Consider the following 14,886-nt stretch of genomic DNA (forward strand, 5'->3'; position numbering starts at 1 on the left):
TAAGATTTATCTGAAGGGTAGCTGCACGCTAAACGTTAACTGCTTTCTCTCCACAAATGCTACCAGATCTCAATATCTCCAGCAATTTCTGTTCTTGTTTCAAATTTTCGACATCAGTTTCTGGTTTTAATATTTATCTTGCTTTTGAAGGCACACTTTTTGAGGATTTTCTGTTCTACAGGTGTTTGTACGTTTTTTTCCGTTAAATTACCGACCGCGTACTTCCCTTTTAATCAGGTTTTGTATTCCCACCCGCTCCCCTACGAATCACTAAAACAATAAAAAAAAGGCGAGCGGGCGGGCGCACACCAGAAGGCGGTGATTGTTGGAATGGTTTTTGTCTGCCTAACCCCGCCCCGCTCCCTCTGGTTCGGCAGACGGAGTTGGGGGAGCGGCACTTGCCCCTCCTCGCCTTCCAAATGTCAATCAGACCTCCGGAGCCGCCTCCCCCCCCCCGAGCTGTCCATCAGACGGAGCAACCCCGCCCCTTCCTCCGGTCAATCGGGCGCGGTGATCCGCCCCCCTTTTCCCTGTCAATCTGCCCGCTGGGCCCCGCCTCCTCCCGCTTACCCTTTCCAGTCCCTCAGTAGCCACGCCCCCACCCTTGGCCCTGTCAATCACGCGGAGCGCTCAGTTTGTAGCGCTGCTCGGAAAGTGAGGTTTGTGATCCTGAGTGGAACCGCCGGCATCTGGAGCTGGCGCTGCCGCTGGTGTCTCTTGAGCAGCCGTGGCGCAGGTATTTCCGCACTTTTTTTTGAAGGAGGGGGGCTTCGAAATGTCGTTGATGTTGGGCCTGCAGGAGTGGGAAATTCGTTGCTCGGTTTAGCTCATTAATTTCAGGGGTAGTTGAAATTTGGAGGTGGGCAGTGTGGGTGTTTTTATTTGAAGCGAGTGGCTGCCTCTCTGTGTGTGTGTTTGCGTTGTGCGCCTCACGCAGGATGGCTGCATGTAATAATGGCGGACTCGGCGCAAGAAAAAAAAACTGAGGGAACAAAAAAAAATCCGCGAGGAGGTGTGCTCCGGTCAAATCGAGAAAGGTGTGGGGTGGGATGAAAAATTATTTTAACGCCTCTGGATGTGTACATTTTTAAAAAATTGCAATCGTGGAATCGAATCTGAGTAGCGTTTTATCTCGGATCTGGTGCAACAAATGGCTCATGTTTGGGGGTGAAATCTATCCCTATCACTTAACGTTTGGTGCATTTTTTTTGTGGGTTTCGATAGTTTTCCTACCCCGCTGGCTTGGTGTGATCTCTTTAAAAATACACATACAATCCGCTCTGTTGGAGAGTCAGGGATATTCGATGTGTATGTGTTTCGTTCACTGGTCCATTTTAAGTCTGCCCTTCTGTGCCGTCGCATTGCAAGCACATTTTTTTTGCTCTGAAAATGGTGGTAAACAGACTTTATTTGTGTGTGTTTTTGTTTGGAATTAAATGAGAGGCGATGGTGGCGGTTGGAGACGTCTCGCCCAGTCAGACGGTGGGTGGGTGGGTGGGGGTTGGAGTTGGAGTCAGCTCGTGTTGAGGGAGGTGGGTGGCTGGGGCTGAGGGGTGGAAATGGGAATCCGGTTCAGGAGGTGGGAATCCGTTCCGGGATTGTGGAACGATCCTCTCCTGAGCCCTGAGCACATACATTCCAGGCAGCAGCACCAATTACAGCAACGAATCTGAAGACTATCTTGCTCAAAAGCGTGGGGGTCGCCCGTTAGTTGCTGCTGTTGCTTGTTTGCTCCCTCTCGCAGTAAATAAGGCAAAGGAAGGACGTGCATGAAAGTGCACAGCCCAGTAACAAATGTTACAAACAGTTCACTTGATGCTGCTTGTTTCAATACCACCTCTCAAAAAATAGCTAGACGGGGCGTTTGATTGCATACTCTACTCAGCCAGGTTGCTGGCTGATCTCTGCTAACTTCATATTTGTGGGAGAAAGTGAGGACTGCGAATGCTGGAGATCAGAGCTGAAAATGTGTTGCTGGAAAAGCGCAGCAGGTCAGGCAGCATCCAAGGAGCAGGAGAATCGACGTTTCGGGCATGAGCCCTTCTTCAGGAATTCTTCATTGCTTTTCCAGCAACACATTTTCAGCTAACTTTATATTTGTATCAGTTTGTGTTTGCTGCTCGGAGATGAGAGAGAAATTGTGGAGGAGAAAAGCATGGCAAGATGTCCTCGCCTGATATCTAGCCCAGCAGCGGCCGGGCAACCGATCGTTGTTGGAGTTATCTTTACTGATTACTTTAGAGCAAAATAAAACCTGGTCAAACGGCAGTTCTTTGTATGCAATGTTCAGCTCAATACAGATGAGCGATGCAAGCTCGGACTTCCCTGATTAGGCTCGAATGGTACAACATTGTGCATTTACCAAATTCTCGGACAAGGATATTCGGATTACTGTACCACATTTTAAAAAAATCTCCATTATAAAGTATTAGCGTTGTGCACATCATATTAATGTAATCACATTGTGTTTAAGGCAGGAGACAATTGTTTGTACCATGTTGTGACCAGAATAGTAAGTGTTGGCTTTTAGTTCTCTCTTTTCTATTAGCTCACAAATGAATGGAACTTGGTGAACTTGTGCCCTTGAACAGGAATGATGCAGTGAGGATTACAAGAAATATGGATACAAAAAGGTTGCTGTTTCTGATGCATGGTAAAATGTCAGAGTTTTACAGTATAGAAAGAGACTCTTTGGCCCATAATGCACGTGTCGGATACAAGTATCTAAATGGGGTGAAAATCAGTCAATGCTAAGAATCGAAATTGGAAAAGGACAGATTGTTGGGAATTGGAAGTTGAACTGGAGTGTGTTGATTGGAAGTGCATTTGGTGGATAAAACAGTGGATGAAAAATGGGAGAATTTCAGAAAGGGAGACAAATAGGGTGCAAGCTAGGCACATACCTGTGAGAAATAAATACAGGGTAACTAAAGCAAGAGTATCTTGCCTGATTAAAGATATTGTTGAGAAACTAAGGAAGAAAAGGTGGGCAAATGATTGATGAGAATAATAATATCAATAGAAATCAGAAAGAGTATCTCAAATGCATGAGAAGGGCTAAGAGGAAGAATGAGGAAACAATGTCAGGCTCTGCTAAACCAAACAGTAAAATATTCTTCAAGTGTATTAATAGTAAAAGTGAAAGACAGAGTGGGGTCAATGACAGTGGTACTAAAAGAACACTACTATGCTTCTGTCTTTACAAAATTACAGATGGTCACAGTGGCCTGGTTGAAAATGTGTGTGTTGAGCAACTAAATGGTAAATGATAGAGAACAGGTCCTAAAAAGGCTGTCTGCACTCCAGGTAGCCAAGTCACCAGGCCCAGATGAGGTGCATCCTAGATTGCTGAGAGAGTTATGGGAGCAAACTGCGGATCTGTTGACAGAAATTTTCCGGGCCCCTCTGAACATAGGATGAGTCCCAGGGGACTGGAGGATTGTAAATGTGATACCGTTGTTTAAGAAAGAGACAAAGAATAACCCAGGAAACTAGAGACCTGTCAATTTGACATCAATAGTGGGAAAACAGATGGAGGCCAGATTTACAGATGAGGTAAGTATGCACTTGGAGTAAAATAAGTTAATACTAGATTATCAATATGGCTTTGTCAAGGGCAGGGCATATCTGACAAATTTAATTGGGTGTTGAGAATGTTAGATGACTAAAGAAATTGAGGTTTTGGTAAAAAAAAGCATGTCAGGTATAGACAGCAGAGATTGAGTGAATCCTTGGAGTACAAAAACAGTAAGAGTACGCTTAAGAGGGCAATCAGGAGGGCAGAAAGGGCACATGAGATAGCTTTGCAAATAGGATTAAGGACAATCCAAAGGGACTTTTAAAAGTACATTAAGGACAAAAGAGTAATTAGGGAGAGAATATGGCCCCTCAAAGATCAGCAAGGTAGCCTTTGTGTGCAACTGTAGGAGATGGGGGAGATACTAAACAAGTGTTTACTGTGGAGAAGGACGTGGAAGATATAGAATGTGGGGAACTCGATGGTGACCTATTGAAAAATATCCACAAGACAGAGGAAGAGGCACTGGATGTCTTAAAATGCATAAAGACGAATAAATCTCCTGGACATGATGAGGTGTACCCAACAACTCTGTGGGAAGCTAGGGAAGTGATTGCTGGGGCCCTTGCTGAGATATTTGTATAATTGATAATCGCAGGTGAGGTGCTGGAGGTTGGCTAACGTGGTGCCACTTCTTAAGAAAGATGGTAAGGAAAAGCCAAGGAACTATAGACCGGCGAGCCTGATGTCGCTGGTGGGCAAGTTGTTGGAGGGAATCCTGAGGAACAGGGTTTACATGTATTTGGAAAGGCAAGGACTGATTAGGGCTAGTTAACATGGCTCACAAACTTGATTGAGCTATTTGAAGAAGTAACAAAGCGGATTGATGAGGACAGAGTGATACCGTTGTTTAAGAAAGAGACAAAGAATAACCCAGGAAACTAGAGACCTGTCAATTTGACATCAATAGTGGGAAAACAGATGGAGGCCAGATTTACAGATGAGGCAGTGGACATGATCTATATGGACTTCAGTAAGGTGTTCGACAAGGTCCCCCATAGTAGACTGGTTAGCAATGTTAGATCGCATGGATTTACAGTGAGAACTAGCCATATGGATACAGAACTGGCTTGAAGGTAGAAGGTCGTGGAGATGGGTTGCTTTTCAGACTGGAGGCCTGTGACCAATGGTGTACCACAAAAGTCAGTACTGGGTCCACTGCATTTTGTGATTGATATCAATGATTTGAATGTGAACATCGGAGGTATAGTTAGTAAGTTGCAGATGACTCCAAATTTGGAGTGATGGGCAGCGAAGAAGGTTACCTCAGAGTACAATGGGATCTTGATCAGATGGACGAATGGGCTGAAGAGTGGCAGATGGAGTTTAATTTAGGTAAATGTGAGGTGCTGCATTTTGGAAAGGCAAATCAGGGCAGGACTAACATATTTAACTGTAAGGTCTTGGGGAATGTTGCTCAACAGAGACCTTGGAGTGCAGGTTCATAATTCCTTGAAAGTGGAATTGCAGGTAGATAGGGTAGTGAAGAAGGCATTCCTTTATTGGCCAGAGCATTGAGTATTGGAGTTGGGAGGTAGTGTTGTGGCTGTACAGGACATTGGTTCAGCCACTTTTGGAATATTGTGTTGGCGTGGACCAGTTGGACCGAAGGGTCTGTTTCTATACTGTACATCTCTATGACTAAGTTATTTGAGATGACACAGATAGTTGAGGGTAGTGCTGTGGATGTTGTATATTTGGACTTGCAGAAAACATTTAATACAATACTGCATGACAGCTTGGTTAGTAAATGAGAAATGTTCGGGATTGATGGGTCCTTGGGAGCATGGATTTACATGTTGGCTGAAAGATAGGAAACAGCGGATAGGTGTCGATGGGCATTTCTCAGAGGAGAAGAGTTGGAAGTGGTGTTTCTCAGGGATCGGTGTTGGGACCTTTGCTTTTTCTGATTTATAAAAACGATTTAGAGATGGGTGATGAGGGCAAACTCTCTAAATTTGCAGAGGATATTAAGCGAGGGAGAATAGTGAATTGAGAGGATGATGCTGAGTGACTTCAAAGACATATTGTTAAGTTGAGAACTTGGGCAGACTCCTGGTAAATGCTCTTCAATGTCGAGAAACGTGAGTAATGCATTTTGGTCGAAGAAGCATGGAGAGACAATACAGACTCAATAGTATGATGTTTAGGGGAGTACAGTAGCAGAGGGACCTCTGGGTTCATACCCGTGATTCTCTTAAGGTGGCTGGGCATGTTGAAACAATTGTTAAGAAGGCATATAGGATCCTTTGGTTTATAAATAGAGGCATAGAGTATAAAAGCGAGGAAGTGTTGCTGTACCCCTACAATCATTGGTCTCACCACATTTGGAGTACTGTGTTCAGTTCTGGGCAGTTTAGTCAAGGAAAGATGTTCAAGCTCTGTTGAGACCTCCAAGCAAGATTTTCGAGAATGATACCAGGAAGGAAGGAGTTTAGGTACAAGGAAATCGTGGAGAGATTGGGCTTATTCTCCTTGAAGTAGAGAAGATTAATAGGTAACCTTATTGAGGTGTTCAAAATTATCAACAATTTTGACAGGATGAAGAAGGATGCACTGTTTCCACTAGTTGGTACGTCAGTAACTCGGGATCCCAATTTCAAGACAGCAAGAAAACCAGGAGTAAGATGAGGAGTAATCTCTTTCCTCAGAGTTGCTAGGATTTGGGATATGCTGCCTGGGAGCGTGGTGAGGCAAATTTCATAGGAGGTTTCAAAAGAGAGCTGGATATATTTTGAAAGTGATGAATTGAGAAGGTTATGGAGATAGAGTTGGAGAACGGACCAGCTACATAACTCTTTCAGGAGCTGGTCAAGTGACCACCTCTGAACTGTAAAATTCTGTGTTTCTGTATTCTCATCCCATTTTCCAGCACGTGGCCTATGCCTGTGTGTGCCACGACATTTCAAGTACTCAGTTAAGTATTCCATAAATGTCACTTTTGCCAATCCTCAGCTGAGTGTACTTTGGATTTTAAGATATTCATGTTGTCTGAGGTTGAACATACAAATCAGTCTATGAATGGAACTCTTAGCCAGCTGGGCATTATTTGCATCAATAAATGTATTATATTACTTATAAGGTGCCTTTATTACAATGGGGTATTGCCTGTTTTTAGGCATATAGATACATTTCTTTTGTATTTTAATTGAGATATGTTGACACTCATTCATCTCTCTCACCTGGCGTTTGCATCAAGGTCTCTGAGAAAGGATGGTCACAGGTTCAGGAAAGCAACATGAGCACATGTGTAGTGTTCTTCACATAGAGTTTGCTCAAGAAACTCAGGATCTATTTGGAGAGAGAACTAATATTACAAGCACAGTACAAGCTTTCTTTGAGACTAGCTAACACTATTACCTGTTTGATTGTTGCTTGAACACCTAGATTGAAATAGGACTGACCATATCATTTCACATATCATACTCAATGGATAACTGATTCTACTTGTTTAGTCACCATTAGTTCAGTTGTTATGTATCTTGTCCAAGAGTGCTTATTTTTGGGCAAGAATGTCTGAAGTGGGGAAAATTTCCATTTCCCATCAGTTTCATTTCACAGTAAAGAAAATGTCAGTAATTCTAAATTGTATGCCTTATGTTATTTTGAGGTTTAATTCTACTTTTTATGTTGAAGCACGGTGAACTTGCCATAATTTTCTGCCAACGACAAATTTTAGGTCAGAAAACCAAACTCTCTAGCCACAGTTATACAGCTTGTTGATACATCACTGGGTCATCACACTAATAAGTGGTGATGGATTCACTCTTGTACCTCCCAGGTATGTAGTTTCTCATCCATTTCAATCTTGAAGGTTAAATAGAAGTTGGAAGTTTCCTCAAAGAGAAGAAAAACGAAAGGTTAAGTTACGGAGTTTCCATGCTGCATACAACAATAATATCTATAATACAGTAGTGGTGTTAACTGCTTGTTTGCATTGAGCTTTGAAGGCGATCACATATAACTTGTTTGTTTGAGGCAGTCTCAAATAAATTGTTGAATGTTTTGGGAAAAATAATAGCTAAAATAAAAGCATGGCTGGGCACATTCAATCTGCTGGTATTCACCACCTGCTGAGCTGACTTTTTAAAAATAATACTTAGCATGGTCCACGTGTGTCAAAACGTTTTGTATGTTGGATAAAGTAACAGTGAATTTGGCAATTAGGTGACTTAGTTACTTCTGTTTCCATAGCATTGATCAAGACACTTGAGAATTAGTCTTGTTCATCTATTGGTTCGGTCCAGAAAATGTCACTTGTGTTAGTGGTTCCTTGTTAGCAACGATCTGGCTAACATCTTTTCTACAACTCCTGAAGCAGTTTGATAAAGCCGCATTGTTATTGTTTAGATTCTGAAATTTGTAATATGTTACCAGTTTATATTGTGTGTGCAATATCAACATTGCACATTAAGTATCAGAATTCAAACAGATTGTACAGCAGTACCAAAGTCTGGAAGGACACACTGTTTGCTATTGGGTGTTTTTGAGAGGTCAGAGTAGGAAAGTAACAAACACACATTGTGCTTTGATAAAATCTTAATAGAATGCTGTTGGATTTGCTGAGAAATGTTCTGCATGTACTGGTTCTGAAATAGAATGGATTTGCCATGCCAGTGGAAATTGGATCTAATAATTTTCTTAATTTTTATTGTGTGAAATTATTTAGGAATAGTGGAATTTAGAGCTCTTGAGGAATGATAGGAGAGCAGAGGAATTAGTGGCCTTAAGGCCGGAAAATCCACATTATAGCTTCAGTAGAGCAAAACACATTTTCAAATGTATTGAAATGAAAAAAAACTGCATCCTTCGACTGAGTGCCTTGGGAGGGATGGGTCACGTGCTGTATAAAATCCTGGTCGTAGATTGAATAACTTACAGCACTTGGTAAACGTCTCATAAACATAAGGGAAGCTAGTGTCCTCCCCCAATTTTCTTTTCAGAAAGTGTCAAGGCAATCCTGATGATCCAGGCTCCTTTGATTTGACATTTGTAACCATGAAAATAAGTGAGACGATTAACAGGGTGCACGATATGATTGGTTGAATAGATCGTTATATGCAAGGGGCAACCTGTATGAATTTCTGAAAAGGTTCTGTTTTAAAATCAGTTGTATCTTATTGAAGTCACAAGGTTGTGGATGAGGCAAGCCCATTATCGTAGAATCCATACAGTATGGAAGCAGGCCATTTGGCCCATTGAGTCCACATCGACATTATGAAGACCATAAGGCATAGGAGTGGAAGTAAGGCCGTTCAGCCCATCGAGTCATTCATTCGTGGCTGATGGGCATTTCAGCGCCACTTAACCGCACTCTCCTGTATCCTTTAATTCCTTTTGAGATTAAGAGTTGATCAATCTCTGCCGATAAGACATTTCATGTCCCAGCATCCACTGCGCTCCATGGCAATGAGTTCCACAGGCCCACCACTCTCTGGCTGGAAAAAATGTCTCCTCATTTATGTTTTAAATTGACCCCCTCTAATTCTAAGGCTGTGTCCATGGATCCTAGTATTCCCGCTTGACTGAAACAAATTCCCGGCATCCACCCTTTCTAAGCCATGCATTATCTTCTAAGTTTCTATTAGATCTCCCCTCAACCTTCTAAACTCTAATGAATACAATCCCAGGATCCTCAGCCATTCATCTTATGTTAGGCCTACCATTCCAGTGATCATCTGTGTGAATCTCCGCTGGACACGCTCCAGTGCCACTATGTCCTTCCTGAGGTGTGGGGCCCAAAACTGGTCACAGTACTCCAAATGGGGCCTAACCAGAGCTTTATAAAGTCTCAGTAGCACTTCGCTGCTTTTACATTTCAGCCCTCTTGAGATAAATGGCAACGTTACATTTGCTTTCTTAACCACAGACTCAACCTTCAAGTCATCCTTTACAGGATTCTGGACTAGCATTCCCAGATCCCTTTGTACATTGGCTTAAGAATTTTCTCACTGTTTAGAAAATAGTCCGTCCCTGTATTTTTTTTTCTGATGTGCAAGACCTCGCATTTGCTCACATTGAATTTCATCAGCCATTTCTTGGACCACTCTCCTAAACTGTCTAAATCTTTCTGCAGCCTCCCCACCTCCTCAGAACTACCTGCTGTCCGCCTAACTTCGTATCATCGTCAAACTTTGCCAGAATGTCCAGAGTCCCTTCATCCAGATCATTAATATATAAAGTGAACAGCTGCGGCCCCAACACTGAACCCTGCGGGGCACCAGTTATCACTAGTTGCTATTCCGAAAAAGAACCTTTTATCCCAACTCTCTGCCTTCTGTCGTTCAGCCAAACATCAATCCATGCCAGTAGCTCACTTCGAACACCATGAGCCCCTGACCTTACTCAACCTCCCGTGAGGCACCTTATCAAAGGCCTTTTGGAAGTCTTGGTAGATAAAATCCACTGGGCTTCCCTGGTCTAACCTACTTGTTACCTCTTCAAAGAATTCTAACAGGTTTGTCAGGCACAACATCCCCTTACTAAATCCATGTTGATTTGTTCTAATCCAACCCTGCAATTCCAAGAATTTGGAAATCTCATCCTTAATGGTGGATTCTAGAATTTTACTTACAACCGAGGTTAGGCTAATTGGCCAATAATTTTCCATCTTTTGTCTCGATCCTTTCTTGAACAAGGGGTTACAACAGCGATTTTCCAATCATCTGGTACTTTCCCTGACTCCAGTGATTTTTGAAAGATTACAGCCAATGCCTCCACTATTTCTTCAGCCACCTCCCTCAGAAGTCTAGGATGTAGCCAGGAGGTTTATCAATTTTCAGACATTTTAGCTTTTCTCGTACTTTGTCTTTTGTGATGGCTACCATACTCAACTCTGCTTCTTGACTCTCCTTAATTGTTGGGATATTACTCATGTCTTCCACAGTGAAGACTGACACGAAGTATTTATTAAGTTCTTCAGCTGTTTCCTTATCTCCCATCACTAGCCTTCCTGCATCAATTTGGATCGGCCCAATTTCTACTTTTGTCTCTCGTTTGTTTCTTACTTACTGAACATTCTACCCAGATACCACCCCCAACCCTATCCCTCTAACCCTGCATTTTCTATGGCTAATCCACTGAGCTTGTACATCTTTGGACTGTAAGAGGAAATCTGAGTATCCAGAGAAAACCTATGCAGAAATGGGGAGGATATGCAAACTCCACACACAGTTGCCCAAGCGTGGAATTAAACCCAAGTCCTTGGTGCTATGAGGCAGCAGTGCTAATCACTGAGCCCCTATTATTGTTTACTTGGACTTTCAAAGTGCTTTAGATAAGTACCAAACCAAGCTTCTGCAAGCCACAGCTTCTGATATTGTATTATCAGAATATTTTGAACTGGGTTGAGGATTGCCTTGACCACATTGGCATAAGGCCATTGTAGATGGATTTAAATCTGTTTAACTATATTAGCATTCATGTCCTGCAAGGTTAAATGGGACCCCTGCCCTTCAATTTCATTGATCTACATGTGGGTCTCTATTTGCATTTTTGGAGGTAATTTTAAGGCATGCGTTGGTTTTATGCCTGTGGACAATGTTCCTCTACTTCAAGTGAATTTTGATATGTGAGGAGATTGAACAGGTGACTCTCAAATGACGTTTAAATCATTGTGCATATATGTGTGTTTATGTATACCCATCAGGATTCATGAATGAAATTATAACTAAAGCAAGTGAGGTGTTGAAAATAGTCCGTCCCTGTATTCTTTCTTTCTGATGTGCAAGACCTCACTTTTGCTCACATTGAATTTCATTAGCCATTTCTTGGACCACTCTCCTAAACTGAATTTGACCAGACCTCACTTTGAATATGATGTCCAGTTTTGGTTATCTCAAGTTTGGTGACTTTGGGCAGGATACAGCAGAGAGCAATCATGCTAATTTTGAGCATGAGGCATCTCCATTATCAAGATAACTCAAATAAATCAAGACCCTGCATTTGTGAGATGCATAGATTTCAAAATGGTCTGATTTGAGGTTTATAAGATCATGAAGAGGATATGTTTTGTTCCAGTTCAGTTTGTTCAAGTTAAGGAAGGACCAGATGTTGCAACTTTGTTATATAAGACCACATCTAGTTTAGGTGTCAGGAGGTGGTTTATTTCATGGAATCTTGGATTCTCTGCAATACTAGTTTGTGGTAGGTGTCAACTGACTGAATTCTTCTGACTGGACTTGGATGATTTCTTGTTGTATGTGTAGTGCTGGGAAAGCACAGTAGATCAGGCAGCATCCAAGGAGCAGGAGAATCAATGTTTCGGGCAGAAGCCCTTCATCAGGAATGCCCGAAACGTCGATTCTCCTGCTCCTCGGATGCTGCCTGACCCGCTGTGCTTTTCCAGCACCACACTCTTGACTCTGATCTCAAGTATCTGCAGTCCTCACTTTTTCTCTTCAGATGATTTCTTGTTTGGTTGGAAATAATTGTTTGCAGAATGTAAGTACTACAACAAATTTGGACAAGGGTGATCTCTTTAACTTGTTTTGATTACTCTGATTGGAAAAGGGGTATTTTCCCCTTACTTGACCTGGAGTTTTAAAATTTGTTCTGCATTTCTCTGGAGATCAATTGGATTTTGGATGGAGTATGTTGTATTTTCATAAAGAGACAGAAGAGTATTCGTTATATGTGTTAACATTAGACTAATTTGAGGCGACATAGAACAAACTTCAAGGAAAAGGCCAATGAAAAGCAAACATTATGGAGGCTGGCAATCTGAAATGGAAACAAGATACATTGAAAATACTCAGTAGGTAAGGCAGCATCTGTGGAGGGAAATGAGTTCAAGTTTCAGATCAGTGATCTTTCACCAGAAGAGAAACAAGTTATCTGATACAATGGAGCTATGCTCGTGTTTGTACTCCACATGAATCTTCTTCACACCCTACTTTATCTCACCATATCATGATAAATTTCTGTTATTTTTTGCCTCCTATTGAGCTCGCTCTTACTTAAGTACATCTGTATATACTCCCTGATATAGGAAGGATGTTGTGAAACTTGAAAGGGTTTACGAGGGTGTTGCCAGGATTAGAGGGCTCGAATGAAGGGGGGAGGCTGAATAGGGTGGGGCTATTTTCCCTTGAGTGTCAGAGGCTGAGGGGTGATCTTATGAGATTTATAAAATCATGAGGGGCATGGACAGGGTAGATCGATAAGGTCTTTTCCCTGAGGTGGGGAGCCCAAAAAGGGAGGGCATAGATTTAAGGTGAGAGGGGAAAGATTTAAAATGAACTGAAAGGGCAACTTTTTCTCGCAGAGGGTAGTTCATGTATGGAATGAGCTGCCAGAGGAAGTGCTGGAGGCTAGTGCAATTTACAACAATTAAAAGACATCTGGATGGAAATATGAAAAGGAAGGATTTAGAGAGATATGGGCTAAATGCTCACAAGTGGGACTAGATTTATTTGGCTGTCTGGTCAGCATGGACGAGTTGGACCGAAAGGTCTGTTTTCATGCTGTATATCTCTATGACTCTTAGTTCCACATTCTGAATGAACAAATTTCTTGAGAATTCTTCAATGGATTAATTAGCAGCTATCCTTTCTGTCACCCTTTGCTTTGGATTTAAAACCTCCAACTGCTAAACTAAATGATATTTGTGTTCTAAAATTCAGACCATTGAATGACAATGGAAATAACTACTTTGCCTTGTTTATCAACATTGCCCTCAAATTTGCTCAGCACAGGAGATAGTGTGATTAGAAAGGGTTGTAATGTGTATTTCGTTAACATGAATTTGTTATAACACGATTGTTGAATTGGGGATTGTTTATAAAACACAAAGTTTTACAGTGTGTATTGGTTATAACATGATTCCGGCCTGATTAGTTTAAATGGTGCTGCTATTACAGGATTGCATGGGAATGGAACTACACATTTTAGTAGAACTGACTGTAAACAAATTCATAAGAGACTGGGGATGACTTTTTTTAAGTCAATAAAACATTCACTCCATTAGCCTATGGAGTTTTCAGAATTTTTCGGAACTATCTTGCTTTTCATTTGTGTTTGTATTTCATTACTATGTGGTTTGCTTTGGAGAATAGTTTAGCTAGATCTGGATTATTTGAATACTGTAGGGTTTCACTATCTTTTACTAAAGCAGGCAATCATCACAAGATCATGCATACATAATCCCCCACTTCTTATTTTTGCGAACAATCTGTGCCATAAACCATTATGTCCACTTCCCTCCATGATGTGCAGCAATATTTGGATATCTTAACTGTTAAGACTGCGATGATCCATTTTACCTTTTTGATATGTACTAATGCTGTTGAGTTGGATTTAAACTAGATTAGCAGGGGATCCTGACAAGTAGTTCAGAACGGAGAGAAGCTGAGTTAGAATTAGAGTCTGGAAGACAGAGGAAATAAATATAGGTTGGCTAAGGAAGAAATGAGTTTAGCAAGGCTAAATGGAATGTATTTTAATGTAAGGAGTCTGAGCAATCAGGTAGATGAACTGAGGGCACAGATAGGCTTGTGGGAATATGATGTTGTTACATTCGAGATTTGACTCAACGATGGACAGGGTTGGCAACTCAGCATTCCTGGTTAATAGGGTATTCAGACAAGATAAAGAAGGGAATAGAAGGGGAGTTGCTGAAGGAATCAATTAAAGTAGTGAAGAGGGATGATATTTTGGAAGGATCATGAAATGAAACCTTATGGGTAGAGGTGAAAAAAAAACCTCAGTGGCAAAACAAACACACTATTGGGTGTGTAGTGTAGGGGTCAATCAAGAAGCATCAGACATAGTGATAGAGTTGTACAGCATAGTAAAAGACCCTTCGTTCCAACTCGTCTATGCTGACCAGATATCTTAAATTCATCTAGTCCCCTTTCCCAGCATTTGTACCCACCCAGATGCCTTTTAAATGCTGGAATTGCACTAGCCTCCTCCACTTCCTTTGGCAGTTCATTCCATACACGCACCACCTTCTATGTGTGGAAAAAATTGCCCCTTGGGACCCCTTTATATCTTTCCCCTCTCACTTTAAACCTATGCCCTGGGAAAAAGAATTTTTCTACTTAGCCTATCCATGCCCCTTATGATTTTATAAACCCATATACGGTCATCCATAAGTCTCCAAGCTGCAGGAAAAATAGCCCAAGCCTATTCAGCCACTCTCTATAGCTCAAATCCTCCAATCCTGGAAAAATCTTTGTAAACCTTTACTGCACTCTTTCAAGCGTAACAACATTTTTCCTATAGCAGGGAGAGCAGAATTGAATGCACTCTTCCAAAAGTGGCCTAACCAATGTTCTGTATAGCTACATGACATCCCAACTTGTATA

The 14,886-nt window shown here is 41.7% G+C and overlaps 1 protein-coding gene across 1 annotated transcript in view; it reads left to right on the plus strand.

The window, feature by feature from the left end:
* The first annotated feature begins 648 nt into the window (after positions 1–648).
* Positions 649–14,886, plus strand: part of LOC122557335 (zinc finger MYM-type protein 3-like) — a 152,119-nt gene continuing 137,881 nt past the window's right edge. The window contains exon 1 of the mRNA XM_087991949.1: positions 649–736. The gene's annotated coding sequence lies outside the window, so the exon portion shown is untranslated. The remainder of the gene's footprint in view (positions 737–14,886) is intronic.

Source organism: Chiloscyllium plagiosum, unplaced genomic scaffold, assembly GCF_037043375.1.
Source record: "Chiloscyllium plagiosum isolate Xiang-an unplaced genomic scaffold, Cpla_swu_hap1 HiC_scaffold_11, whole genome shotgun sequence".
Classification (NCBI taxonomy): Eukaryota; Metazoa; Chordata; class Chondrichthyes; order Orectolobiformes; family Hemiscylliidae; genus Chiloscyllium; species Chiloscyllium plagiosum.